The sequence below is a fragment of the Aphis gossypii genome, chromosome 2, assembly GCF_020184175.1.
Source record: "Aphis gossypii isolate Hap1 chromosome 2, ASM2018417v2, whole genome shotgun sequence".
Taxonomy (NCBI): Eukaryota; Metazoa; Arthropoda; class Insecta; order Hemiptera; family Aphididae; genus Aphis; species Aphis gossypii.
In genome coordinates this window covers 12,268,687-12,284,072 of record NC_065531.1, presented here as the reverse complement: position 1 = coordinate 12,284,072, position 15,386 = coordinate 12,268,687, and the positions used below count along the sequence as shown (strand labels likewise).

Genomic DNA, 15,386 nt, shown 5'->3' with positions numbered 1-15,386 from the left:
AGTCTCAAATCATAGTTATACTCTGTGCCCGTGCGTAGTACTCCGGTAAACGAGAAAATATACGATCGGCATCACGGTATAACAGCGATTACGGGTAAAGGAAAATAAATAATCGTGATTTTAAACAATAATATATATATATATATTTATAAAATTATGCGCCGTCGCATCGAAATCTATGTACCCTCCGCAAACAATTGACACTAACCCGCGGGATTAAGGCGGGACGTTGTACGCAGTCCGTGCGTATTACTATATTTTGACTCGGGAAACGTATATATACGTATGCGCGATGCGGAGTTAGGTATTGCAGTGCACTACCGACGCTCACCCTTATTGTTATTGCGGTAGTCCGCTCGTATACCGTGTCGGTCGATCCCTCGCGATATTTTAAAATATATATATTACTTCCGTTGTCGGACGACGACACATTTAAGGTTATTATATTATCACAACGACTATACGTCTGTCGTGAGCACTCGAAAACGTCGACGTTTATGATACAATGCCTCCCACGAACCAACACAATAATTCTTTTCCGATCAGATTCCGCTGATATCGGGTCATCAGTTCCTGCGTCAATATAATAGTATAATGTTTATTTTATAAACATACACATAATAGTGTGTGTTATTTTAATACGACGGATATGTGGGCGCGTGTGATGTTATATATTATTATAATTTATAATACGACCGAAAAAAAATAAAATTTCAAAGTTAAGATTGGCAATTCGTAATCGAAAACTCGAACGATAAGAAAGAAATCCATTAACTAAAGCGCAATATATTTTCGAATACGACAAACGCCGGCGAATAAAAAAAAAAAAAATAAAATAAAATAAATAAAAACCAGGAATCGTCGTTGTGGTTAATAAACATCACTCCCGTCGTTTAAAACTTCCACTCCAATGTGCGCGCCTTCACATACTCCGCTGAATACCTCACTATTTATATAAATAGCTACCATTTCACATTAACACACAAACGCGCGGGCTCTCGCATGCACACGCACACCGCGCCGATTCGTACTCACTTGTATATTATTTTATTTTAATAATATGTTACATTATAGGTACTATATATAACATATTATTATACTTAAATATAATATTGCAGTGTGCAAATATGCGAGTAGGTGCGTTATTACTGTTCAGAGTTTCGCGCTTTAACTAATTTAAACATCTCAAATGCGCAGCAGTTGTAAACAGGAAACCGTACGAGAAATAATTAACGCAGTGCATAGAATTCTATATACGGAATTTTATTTCGTAAGATGAATGTCAAACGACGTGTAATTAATAACATATTTTTAGATCAAACGAGTGGTGAAAATAAAAGAACAAGACGTTATTTATTGATGGGTGCTTGTATCTGATTTTAAATTATGACGTGACGATATCACAAACTATTAAAATAAATACGTGTTTTATACAAACATAATACCTTTAGGTATAGCTTAATATTACGATTTTGTAAATTCAAACGAAGACTAGAAAAGTCTGAAAACGAAGAAAATCCTTCCGAGAACATTTTTAGAGCGTGATATTAAAGACCTTACTCAGATATTGTTTTTAGTAAAAAAAAAACAAACTATTAAAGTTCTTCGAAAATGAAAAAGTTTTCTCAGTAAATTCAAAATCATTTCAGAATTTTGTATATATTTTCTACATTTTATTGAATGTGATTAACTACAATGGCTGCCACATATTGTACGATAAGATTTTAGCAGGGATGACGTCATAATCTGATTAATATTTGTAATCTATCACAACGTTGTTAATTCGTGAAACGTCTGACGTGTTATGTAATTTTATTTTAGTTTGCTAATTTACGAAATATGTGACTTAAGAAATTGTTTAGTTTTTTGTTTTGAATTTTCAATATTTTACATTATTTTTATATAGGTACCTAATCAATTATACTAACTATAGTATAATTAATATTTTTTTTTTATATAAATTTCGATACTTCTTGATAAAAAAAAAAACAAATTCTAGCATGTCGAACTTAAATTAAAAATTTACTTTTATAAACACTATTCTCATAAAATAAATGAACATTATTTAAACATAATATTACGTATAAGATTAGAAATCATTAGCATGGAATACCGATTAAAAAATAAAAATTGTACAGCAAATTTTTTTCTGACATTTTTCACAGACATTTACTGTCATCTTACAAGCATTTTCTGATTGAAAATCCATTAAATTTTACAATACCTGTTAGTTTTCCAAGATATATCAAAATATATTTCTTACATGATAAAGAATGAGAAATTGTTGATGATGTAAATTAGTGAAAGTCCTTAAGAACGTTTTAGAATGGACAAGAATGCCAAAAAATTAATTAAAATAAATTACTATTTCTATTAATTAATTATTATGTTAATCATAACATTTGATATTCCTATGTATCGATCTAATAAAACTAATATGTAGGTAAATATTTGAATTATTAGCAAAACAAATAAAAAAATTAATTAAAGTTTTTATTCGATCGACCAAAAAATATTAATGATAAAAACTTAGGTACACCGACATCTTTTAATATTTTAATTGTATAATATTGCTTTAAAATTTAAAAAAAGACAATCACTTAATTTAAATAATTTGAATTATATCTCATAAAACGTGTTTCTAATCTTTAAATTTGACAAGAGGTCAAATTATTTAGGTAAAAAAATGAAGTAAAATAGATTTTTCAAGACATAAAATTAGGAATGTTATTCGTTAGAGAAATAACGATAAAATAAATATATGACCTAATTTTTATTTCATATTAAGCAGTATAAAAATGCTTATTTTTATGGACTTGATTAATTTAAGCTAGTTAATTTACAGATAAATGCTCACAACATAATGGAATTTATATTATATTAAACGTTACAACGTTTATCATAAGTCCAAATCAGTCAGTTAGGAATGCTAAAGATTCGCAACGTTAAATAGCAGCGAATTATCTTCACAACAATCTTAACCTTATGCCCGTGTATGTTAGTTGTATGTGAATAATGAATTTTTTTTTAATTTGAATCACAATTTTATTTCATCGATCAAGTTTGTTAACTCAATTTACGGTGAACGATAAAAGCAAAATTAAAACATAAACAAGCATTACCCATATACCAATGTGCAATGTTCATAATAAAAAGTGTTGCTTTACTGAGGTTTAAAAAACGTATACGTTTGTTATTTTTTTAAGTATGTCAATGGTTTCAACGTTTTATTTTTGAGCCCAATTGTTTATTTATTAATTCAATATAAACGTGTTTGTGTTCCACATAAGCTTACGTAATCGCACTATAGAAAATGTGTTTCCTATTCTCGATTATCAATTATAATTTACAAAATATATAAATAAATTATATCTAATAGCGAAATGGTATGGTATAAATACATATGTAATGCAAGAGGCTGAATTTAAAACGCGTCTATAGCACATTATATTATACCGATGCACAATAATTTTGGTCGGTTTGATACTAAGAAAAACAAATCTTTTTAGACAGAATGAGAGCACATAATAATATATGTTTTTAAGTTAGATAAGCTATACGATATTCTAGTGGCGTAATTCAAAACTAGAACTCGGATAATCCTTGGTATTTAGTAATTTATTGTATAGAATCTAAAAGTTTGGCAGTGAAAATACTTTTGTAGTTTGCACAATGTATTCATATTTTATTTTTACTGTATACGGTGTTAGAATATATTTTCTATCGATTGCAAGTTGTATACTTACTGGAAGTATAAAAGTATTGATGTGTATGATAACTTGAGCAATAATTAATTAATTAATATATATCAGGAAAACTTCTTTGTATGTCGGAGTAATATTTGTTTTGAAACGATTTCGACAGTGAATGAATATTTGAAATTAACTCTTATCGAATATACATACTTTTTCATATTATATTGTAACTGTAAATTTATAATTTACGAGCTTACGATATTGAAATTAGCAGCATGTAACTAATAATTCTCCAATATAATATACGAGTAGATATACTATGTTAAGGATATAATTAAAATAAATTAACAAGATATGGAAGAAAATTATAGATTCGGAAAACAAAAACTTATTGTTGTTAATTATGTAAAAACAACTTTTAAACTTTTACTTCTTAAAAATTGTATATTATTATCTCGGGCTATGAAAGCAAGGAAAATGAATGTAATATGGTATACATGGATTAATAATAAATAATAATTATAACCACCATCCATAGAAAATAAGACCTCATTAACCTAGGCGCAAAACGAGTATTTTTCCAAGCATCAAAATTTAAACTGCCTATTCAAAGAATATTAGATTTTATAATAAATATTCATAAATAATTGTTTTTTCTTAACAGTTAAATGAAAATTTCTAATTCGAAAAACCGGCATTAAATAATATTAATAGTAACTTTTTTTTTTTTATCAATTCTGAAATAAGTTACATTGCTATTTTTGTTTTTAATATACTATAGCCAGGAGATAGAAAACATTTTTCACTACGAGGAGGCATTGGCCATTAATCCATCCAACTCTTCTACAGAGTCAGATCGTAAGACCAAAACAATTAATAATTTAAATTCCTCAAAACGCGCAAAAATCCAGCGACGGATATCAAATGACTGATGCTTTTTTTTTCTTTTAAAATACGTACGTACTTCTAAACTCGCATACAAAACTCTTTGTTTGAACCGTATAAAAGTATCAAATTAATTATTCAGTCCTATAACGTTAGTATACGCATATAGGGCAAAAACACACCGTTTATTCGACCTGTCGTATAGAGGAAGATTTCTATAAACGATTCAATTGTTCTTGAAACTCATCACATAATTATATCGTTACGATGATTTTACCGTCGAATATGTTAACCGACGACCGTATACGATAAATAAGTCATAATCGTCTTACGCACATAATATATATTATGTTATAATAATAACATAAATAATACTATTATTATGCTGTAACGTTCGTTTGGCGCGCAGACAGAGAGATTCGATATTTCACACAGAATATAATGCATTTAATACGTGTGCGTGTTGTCATTATAATAATGGTTTAAGTAGAACATTTTTGCAAACACAATATACTTGCTGCACAGTTTATTTGATCGTAAGTCATTCTGAAAATGAATTTCATGTATAAATGCGTAAGTGGATTATATTTGTGATAAAAAAGTCATTAACTTCCATGATATTATGGTACATTTATTCATGTGCATACAAGGTACAAACAAGGTACAACCATACGTTACATCCAAACGGTTATTTCATATCAAATAACACACAAAAAGATTTAAACCTTTTCAATTTATACGAGTATAGATATAAGCGTGTATACTATTTATATACAAATACCTGTAATCCACTTATACTTTTTTTTTACGAGTGAAAAAAGTAACAAAAATAAATTTATTGCTGAAATGCAGCGGCTTAGCTGCAATCTGATTTCAAAAATGTATATTGATTTATAATAACTGTATCGGATTGAATAGTTATTTTACTGTATCGTATGAAATGCCAAAACCGTAATAGCTATCGTGCTGATGTTAAGATGTTTATACGAGTCAGTAGATCACGTGTTTTGCTTATAACATTTTTATTATTATTTCTATAATTTTGTGAAACTCGTCCAAGTTATTTAATTTAATTCAAACAAATCAAACTCAAAAAATTATCAGAACCATAACACAATAATATAAATATATACTTATTTATTTTGTATTTTAATTTTAGTTTTAGCTCCAGGAATAATATTGAAATTAATTTTTGTTGAAATAATGGTTAACATAACAAACTCGTAAGATGTATCGTAAAAACTTTTAATATTGTATATATTTATTAAACTTGTAATTAATTCTACGGTTGTGAAATCACCATAAAATATACAGTACGAACTATAAAGACACCCCTCTAACGTATAGGTAGATCTATTCACTACCGCTTTAGACAAAATATCTATTAGGAACAAACTTAGCCATTAAACACATATTTACAAACTTCAGTAATGCACAGGAACGTCTGTAAAAACAACTGTTATATTTATTCAGCTAGAATACCGTGAAAAAGAGAACGCAAATTCAATATCAAAGTTATGAGAATAAAAGGTATAGTTACATTAAAAAAAAAACATAGGTACACACATAGTAAAATAAAATATAAAATACAATCCTATTAGGTAACTATTAAAATTTTTGCTAAAACTTTCGTATACAAAATTAATTAATAAACTTTATAACATTAAATGTCACATATAATACATGATACATAATCCATGAATCATAATATTATATTACTGTAAGTTATTACCACCTTAATTTTTGGTATAAATATAATTTAAAAAATTTAAAAATATAATGTACAGTGTGTGTCTTATTAATATAGAAAAAATTTATTTTAAAATAACACTATAATAATTAGTAAGCAATTAAAAGGTGGTTAAATTAGTGTAGAAAATCGGATGATTGACATTAAGGTCACTATGTCGACCATGTTGCCATATTACATATTATGCAATGTGATGTATTTCCATTAAAAATATGAATTCAAAACATTATTTTGATAAATTATATTTTTATATTTGAATAATACATTAAGTACTTGTGACATGTTTATACCTACAGCATCTAAATTCATGTCTCATTAATTGACTGTGACATTTTGACACGGATCTTTATGTCACAGAATATTCCATTTCATTGTGTTCTATTCATGTTATAATATAACCGAATTGTTTTTCAAGTGTTTTATAATAATAATTTGACGTTTGAGATAAAGAATGCATTATGTATTTTATATGATATTCAAGACATGTAATTTATTTTGTATAGTGAACTATTCAAAAATAAAGCTTATTGTCTATATTATTTTTTTAATTACAATAATCTATATTATGTTGTTTAAGTGACAATCTCTACTAAACGAAATTAGTCGATAAATTTAATGAACAATTTTACAAAAACAATACTTAGAAGAACACACCTGAAAACAGTTACTTAAAAGCGAGCAACTGTTTTTAATAAAATATTCACCATTATGTTAATTTTGCTGAAACAAAATCTTATTTTTGTTGTACTGATTCATTATAAATTTTAAATTTTAAATCTTAAAACCCTACGCAATAAAATTATTTATTATATTTTTTTTTTTTGTAATTTAAGTTAAATTAATAAGCTATTGTTAAAATAGTAATTCCATTATTTATATGAGTAGTTATCATAGGTACATTTATCGCTACAATATAAATATATTCAAAAAATAATATGATAAGATTGTAATAAAAAAGTTAAATGCGTTTTACTTAATAATGATCAGTAACTAATAACATACTGGAACACTGTATTAAAAACACAAAAGTACATAAATTATTCATACATAAAAATGTTGTGTATGACTACATACATAATTTACCTTACTATTAAAGCACCTGTAATATTTATACTAAGTCATAAAGGCTGTATACAATAAATAAAAAAAAGTGTAGAGATACAGGTCTTGACTTCTTTGACCGTCTGAGTCAAGAATAAAGATTAAGAAAAAAAGCTTTGTAAGCCCTAAAAAACTTATTTAATATAAAACGACACTCAACGCATCTGATAGTGTTTAGCTAACAACAATAATACTAAAAACATCGAAGCAACTAGACCAAGCCTATAAATACCCCACAACAAAAACGTTTCTCAACAAAAAGACCATCATCAACATCCGTGTCAAATCACTCTTTTTAGTAAAAGTGCTATTTTTTTTCGTGTACTTCACCACTCACGCAAGCTTTTTCTGAAAAACCTAATAAAATTAATTTTATGTTTTATAAATAAAAATTATCTATATCACTTTGAAGTAACTGCATGATACATACGACTAAGATAAACATCAACAGTCTTAAAATAAGTATCTCAATCATTTTTTTCCAGATTAGAAACATGTTGTATGACGTCCGTTACTCCATAATACTAATAAAAATTATACTAACACATTATAAACGATATAGCTAAAATTAATATGGAATTTCAAGGCATAATATAATAATAATTATTCTTTACGCATTCTAATTATTAATAATAATATTTTATTTAACGAAATATTAATATGAAATAAGAAAACCAATACATTGTAAATAGTTTGATATTGTGTGAAATGAAATAAATTACAATGTATAGTAACAAAATGAATATTACAATTTATTTAATCATTATAAATGTACTTATTTGAATTGAAGAAGCAGGTTCTTTCCAATTTAAAACTAAATTTGTTTTTATAAACATTTTAAATAAATAAATAATATTAAATCAAGTTATCAGTCACAAGAAACAATAAGTATTAGTATTCTACTATTCCTGTAACATCTTAAAAGTGTTTTTTAGAACAAAGACTGAAGAAGTTTCGCGATTGCGTACCCCAGAGCGAAAAAGACCGGAAAAGTACTTTTCGTGAAGAGGAAAGAAAAAGACAATACAAAAAAACGTGAGATGCATCAAAAATCAAATAACATTTCATTCTATTAGACAGTCACATGCCATTAAGGTTAAATTTGTATGCAAGTACAAGAGGAATGTTATTTGAAGAAGAAGAAGAAGAAAAATAAATGGATTTTTATAATTTCTAAGCAAATAACGGTTTTTTTTCGAGTTGAGTTAGAAATTACATGTTTAAGTTTTGTCACAATGAAAAAAATAAATTATTACTCTAATTTTACAATGTATTATACTATATAATTGAGTATGATTGTCAGTAATTTTATTTTGAAATTTAGAAACGACTTATAAAAAAGTAGTTTATTATACAGCTGGTATGTAGATTTTATTACATTTCATTATTAATAACAGACGCATTAGTCTGAAATACTATCACGATGACTGCAGTGTTGTATAATACATTGAAACGTGTACATTCAAATATATAGTTAAGATAGTTTGTTGGAAATGCCATTAAAGTACTACAATTTTTCCAACATTGTGATGACGTTTAGATTACTAGCTATAACTACATTATAAGAGCTTTAATGAAATTCTTGTGCAAATTTGTTAGTAGTACCATATTTGTTTTTAATGATGCAGTTTACATCATATGGTAAACTAACCTCAAACGACGTTACATACACTGAAATTTATACACAACATAATAGTTATACACTATTTATATAATGACGTCTACAATTTTGATTATACGTAGATATTAAAATGATTTTGCATGACATATTAAATCTAATTTCATTAAAATATAAATTCCTCAAAAATAAATAAATAAATAAAATAAAATCACTATTCAATTATCACTGAATTGTGAACTATATATTTTATTTATTTCATTTTATATGTAGCGACTTAATTTATTACATTAAAGTATTTGACAATAAAACCACCATGGAAATCTATAAAAAGTTTTTAAGATTAATTGGAAAAATAATTTTAAAAATACGCTATAACATCAAGTATCCCATAAAAATTTAACAGTGTTATGAAAATGCATAAAAAAATAAAATTAAATGCAGTATAGTAAAATCGTGTTCATAAGTATAGTATATATGGCATTGACTGCTATACGTTACACGGCACTATACATTACAGTCACCTTACATTAATCATGTATTATAAATTATAATACTTCGGTTTTTCTAAATATTTCGCAACTACATAGCAAAAATCGATATAATAATAATCTATGATCTGATTGTTAAATACAATTAAAATTATATCGATATATGAATTAAACAATAACTAATATATATACTACTATGGGATGCTAACACGCATACCTTCACATAACATTAAGTATAGGTATTCGGACGATTATAATACACGGTACCTAACTCTGATAACGCTCGTAGCAACTCGAGTAAGATTATGCCTAAATTTGGCAGGCAGTAAATAATAATAATAATAATAATATTATTATTATCAATCACCGTTGTTATGTTCAGGTAAATCGGTCGACATGATCGGTCTCGTAAACGCAAATGTATTTAACGCGTATAACGTGTGCACGTCAATAAATTCATATTTCCCCGAATTTTCATCGGTCGTTCAGTTTGCAGGACCAAGTGTATTATTATTATTGTAAGCGCGGCCTACCAAACGAAAGCTTCATAATAGCCGGTTACAAAAGTGGTTACCGCTTATAATTATGATTTGCGTACGACGATAATGGTGTTATTATAATAATAATGTTGTTGTTGTTATCGACGCACGTCGTTGTTAATGAAATTTTCGTCTATTGTCGCGTATTTAAACACACACACACACACGCCTAATAGCAAAACCTCTTTACAGTTAGTGATAACGGTGGGTAAAAAATGTATGGTAACATTTTTATGAAGGTAAAATAGTATATAAATTTAACCATTCACGTATGCAGATCTGTTGAAAACTATATAATATCCGAAAAAAAAATATTGAAATAAGTGATATTTTTTTTCTGTTGCTACGATCTAACTATAAGTATAATGCAGTAAAAAGACTTATTTGCATTTTACAGACTGCGTACATCGCAATAGATGAGCAATAATATAGTTGATTGTATTTATATTATAATGTATACAACTGTGGTTATTATGCACATTAATTATATGTCTGCGTATATGTTTTATGTTTATTATTTTACCTATCAGTATACCATCAATGCTTTGATATTATTGTTTTAGAATTAAACAGAATAAATAGTATTCGCAGTAAAAAAAAAATGTAAAACGAAATTGGGACAATAAAATAGTTTAGTACGCATAAATGATTTTCACAATAGTATATATATTATCATATATTATACTTGCATATAACAATTAAATGGATTATCGTTTCGACTATATACTATAATATATATATATATAATTATTAATTATATTTATTCTATTATTAAATGTAACTACCATTTAAATTAAATTATTATGATATTACTAGAGTGGACAAGGTATATAGGTGATGATGGTCTAAACGTATTTTCATTAAATTACAGACATACTTTTGGAACCCTTGTAAATCCATGTCAATCCTTGTAGCTAATAGAATTAAATATCAAATATTTGCATATCAAATAGTTATAAATTTTATAACTATGTGATATACAGCTATAACCAGTTGTATATAGGCATATAGCTATATCAACTATTTCTTTGTTAATTGCATTTAGTCAGATTATTTATTGACTATCGCAAAACAATTTAATTGAAGTTAGTCGGTTGACCTCGATATTGTTCAGGATATATTTATCTCGACATAAAAGTTTTTTCATTTTGTCTTGATTAAGAAGAAGTAACCCAACAAACATAAATCATTTTTGCTTAGGTATATAATTATAAACATAATCATTTTGCGCTTCTAAATACTTTTACGCATCGAATATGATAAATGTTCTAATAACAAACGTCGGTATCCGAGTTTAAATTAAATTCCCATCCCATGTGTGATCGTGTGCTGGTAAAAAAATTCTGACGTTTCCACTGAACTTGTGGTCGCGCACATGTCACCAGTGCGGTTTAACCGCAGTATTGAAACCGCCCTGCAGCGTGTATCGGTTAGCCGACCCGACATGACTTTATTGTGCTCTGCGTATAAGGCCAATGATCGTGATATCTGCTGTGTACAATACGAACACGTTTTATGTGATAATCGCGACTAATGCGCATAATATTTGGGGCATTTGCGCCGGTTTTGAGCAATTTTATCACACACAATACATCTATACATATAATATATTATATTATAATATGGTCGGTGGAATGACGAATATTTGAGGGTAGTGCGTGAGACTTTAGCCCGGAGTGCATTCGAAACACGTGCGACCGCGACGGGAGAAAAAGTACCATCGTAGACCCTTAGTAGTTGTACCGAGTATATTATAATATGTACATATATATTACACCCAATGTGTGTTGTGATTGCTTTATACGACGGCGGCTTTTTGAAAAATCGCCATGGATTTGACCTTCCACGAAATGCACAAAAATATATGGACATATAATACATATCCTAAATTCACATCGGTCGTACATTAGTGATTTTCGTAGACGTACAGGATACAACGGAAAGAAAACATCGACCAAATGTATATAAAATAGTGCATATATATATAAATTCTTATACATAGGGCAAGTCTACGATGTTACGTTGACGTTCTTAAGAGCACTATTGATAAAACCAAAACTCGTTATGTCGTTTCTGTTTACATATTATACGGTTTCTGTATCAAAATATATTTTAATGACAGAAATATTTTCTTAAAACAAACAAAATAGAATTATCTTATACTCATATACAAAGTTACTAAAAGGCCAATTTTTAAAATATCAAAATCTAGCAGGCTAGACCATCGATAAAATAGGTCATTAAAATATTCATTTTAATTAGCATTTATTTTTACTGCACAGTTTTTAAAAAATTCGCCATTACTCAACGATTTTTTAGATTTTGAAATTTCGTTAGAAATAATATATAAATCTAATAAAGTTTATTGTTGTGAAGTTTTTGTTTTTGTCATCACATTTTGTTGTGATTGAAGTTTTCTATTAAGACCAATTACAACATTTTCACCAGTGTATTTTCCATATTTGGACAAATGATTTGACATGTAATGTCTTTTTAAATTATAATCTTTTTAGACTTAATTATATTCTTTTTAGACTATAATAACGCTTAAACAAACTAAAAATTGAGGATTTTTTTGTTTGTTAATAATAAATAAATAGTCATTCTCCCATGGGGTGTTAAAAGTTCTATTTTCATCATAAATATTATGCTTTTTTGTGGACATTATTAAACAAAATAAAACACGAAAATAATAAATACACGAATAATACGAAGAAACTGATATAATTAAATAGGTCAGTACAGACGGCTATGGTTAAAACCTAACGATGTTTAATACTAGATAACAATTATTATATCGATAAAATAGAGTATAGACGATCAATTTAAAAATTGTATGATGTTATTTGGAAATTTAGCACGAGCTAAAAAAGCTTCGCTTGCTGCCAGTCAGTTTCCAATTCCTGCTCTATATTTAATAAAATTAGTTTAGATATTATTTTTTTATTTATTTAAAGCAATTTTTAACTTATACAGTTGTGTACAATAAACAGGTGTGATAAATGAGAGGAAATATAAATAACAGTGAGTTTTAAGATTAGAGAGGTAATCCAGTGATAAAAACCAGCCAAAGATATTATTAAACAGAAAAAAAATATGCATAATATTTGGACATATTTATGTATTACTTTTGAATGTAAACATACATATTTAAAATGATTATTTGAAATTGGCCAATGAAATAATTCACTCTCTGAAACCAAGGTGGCGTTTTGTCAAACTCAATCAATGTTAGTTATACATAAATTATTCATATATGTATATATTTATTCAAACCCATTATTTCTAATATAGACGTTATAACTATGAACGTACCTAGTTAATATTATATTAAAAAATGTATATTATTTTAAAATACATCAAAATGTTGATAAAATACGTGAAATTAAATAATTAATATTATGGTTTATTGCAACATTTATGACAAGGTACATGAAGATAAACATCGTCTGTGTGTTATTACATGTTTTAAGACAATTTTTAAATTCAACTATAAACCACATTTTAAAAACTTTAATTATTATATGAAATCCTATGGTTTTTTAACTTTTTTTGCAACAGAATTTATCTTCACAAGTCATGAAAAAAAAACGAGTTATTAATGAGCGAAGTTTAAACCCTGTTTTCTTTTGAATAATAAAAGTCAATAAATTATTCATATACAAAGTTTTCAAAATAATAATCATGACATCTAAGTGTTCCGTTTATTCAGCAATAATTTATACAATTATTTTGCTATAATAAATATCGTATTACATATTATTATTCACTTCATATCGTAGTGTATAACGTTAGTTAAGCATTTATTTTTCTATCTATAGTAAAAAAAATGTATGCAAATTATTACGTACAGTGGACACAGCATAGTGTAGTATTATATATAAAAAAAAAGAATAAACTATTTTCATAATAAAAAAAAAAATAATATTATTGTGTTGGCTTTTTTTTTTTTTTTTTTTTTTTTTTTTTTTTTTTTTTTTATTTTTTTTTTATTTAAAGCAATTTTTAACTTATACAGTTGTGTACAATAAATATGTGTGATAAGTGACAGGAAATATAATTAATAGTGAATTTTAAGATTAGAGAGGTAATCCAGTGATAAAAACCAGCCAAAGATATTATTAAACAGAAAAAAAATATGCATAATATTTGGACATATTTATATATTACTTTTGAATGTAAACATAAATATTTAAAATGATTATTTGAAATTGGCCAATGAAATAATTCACTCTCTGAAACCAAGGTGGCGTTTAGTCAAACTCAATCGATGTTAGTTATACATAAATTATTCATATATATATATATATATATATATATTTATTCAAACCCATTATTTCTAATATAGACGTTATAACTATGAACGTACCTAGTTAATATTATATTAAAAAATGTATATTATTTTAAAATACATCAAAATGTTAATAAAATACGTGAAATTAAATAATTAATATTATGGTTTATTGCAACATTTATGACAAGGTACATGAAGATAAACATCGTCTGTGTGTTATTACATGTTTTAAGACAATTTTTAAATTCAACTTTAAACCACATTTTAAAAACTTTAATTATTATATGAAATCCTATGGTTTTTTAACTTTTTTTGCAACAAAATTTATCTTCACAAGTCATGAAAAAAAAACGAGTTATTAATGAACGAAGTTTAAACCCTGTTTTCTTTTGAATAATAAAAGTCAATAAATTATTCATATACAAAGTTTTCAAAATAATAATCATGCCATCTAAGTGTTCCGTTTATTCAGCAATAATTTATACAATTATTTTGCTATAATAAATATCGTATTACATATTATTATTCACTTCATATCGTAGTGCGTAACGTTAGTTAAGCATTTATTTTTCTATCTATAGTAAAAAAAAATGTATGCAAATTATTACGTACAGTGGACACAGCATAGTGTAGTATTATATATATAAAAAAAAAGAATAAACTATTTTCATAATAAAAAAATAATAATATTATTGTGTTGGCTTTTTTTTTTTTTTTTTTTTTTTTTTTTTTTTTTTTTTTTATTGATGTCGTTACAATGTTAGTTGGTATATATCGCCACACGGGAGAGGCAACTTTAGTTTTTGCAGCCATGTAGTCGACAAATTACAAGTCATTGTGGAAGTTTCTTTTTGAATTAAAAAGCAATTAAGTCTGTAAAACGGCATTCCCATTTGTTTGATGTTTAAACAGAGAACTAGTACAATAATATTAGTGATAATAATAATAAAAAAAAAAACATAATTTTATTCATATATCGTAATCGAATAAACATTTAAATACAAAATGTTTAT

General features: G+C 26.4%; 1 protein-coding gene across 1 annotated transcript in view; it reads right to left on the bottom strand.

Moving 5' to 3' along the window:
* LOC114128986 (netrin receptor DCC-like) overlaps window positions 1-15,386 on the bottom strand; it is a 158,728-nt gene that overhangs the window by 32,692 nt on the left and 110,650 nt on the right. The window lies entirely within an intron of this gene.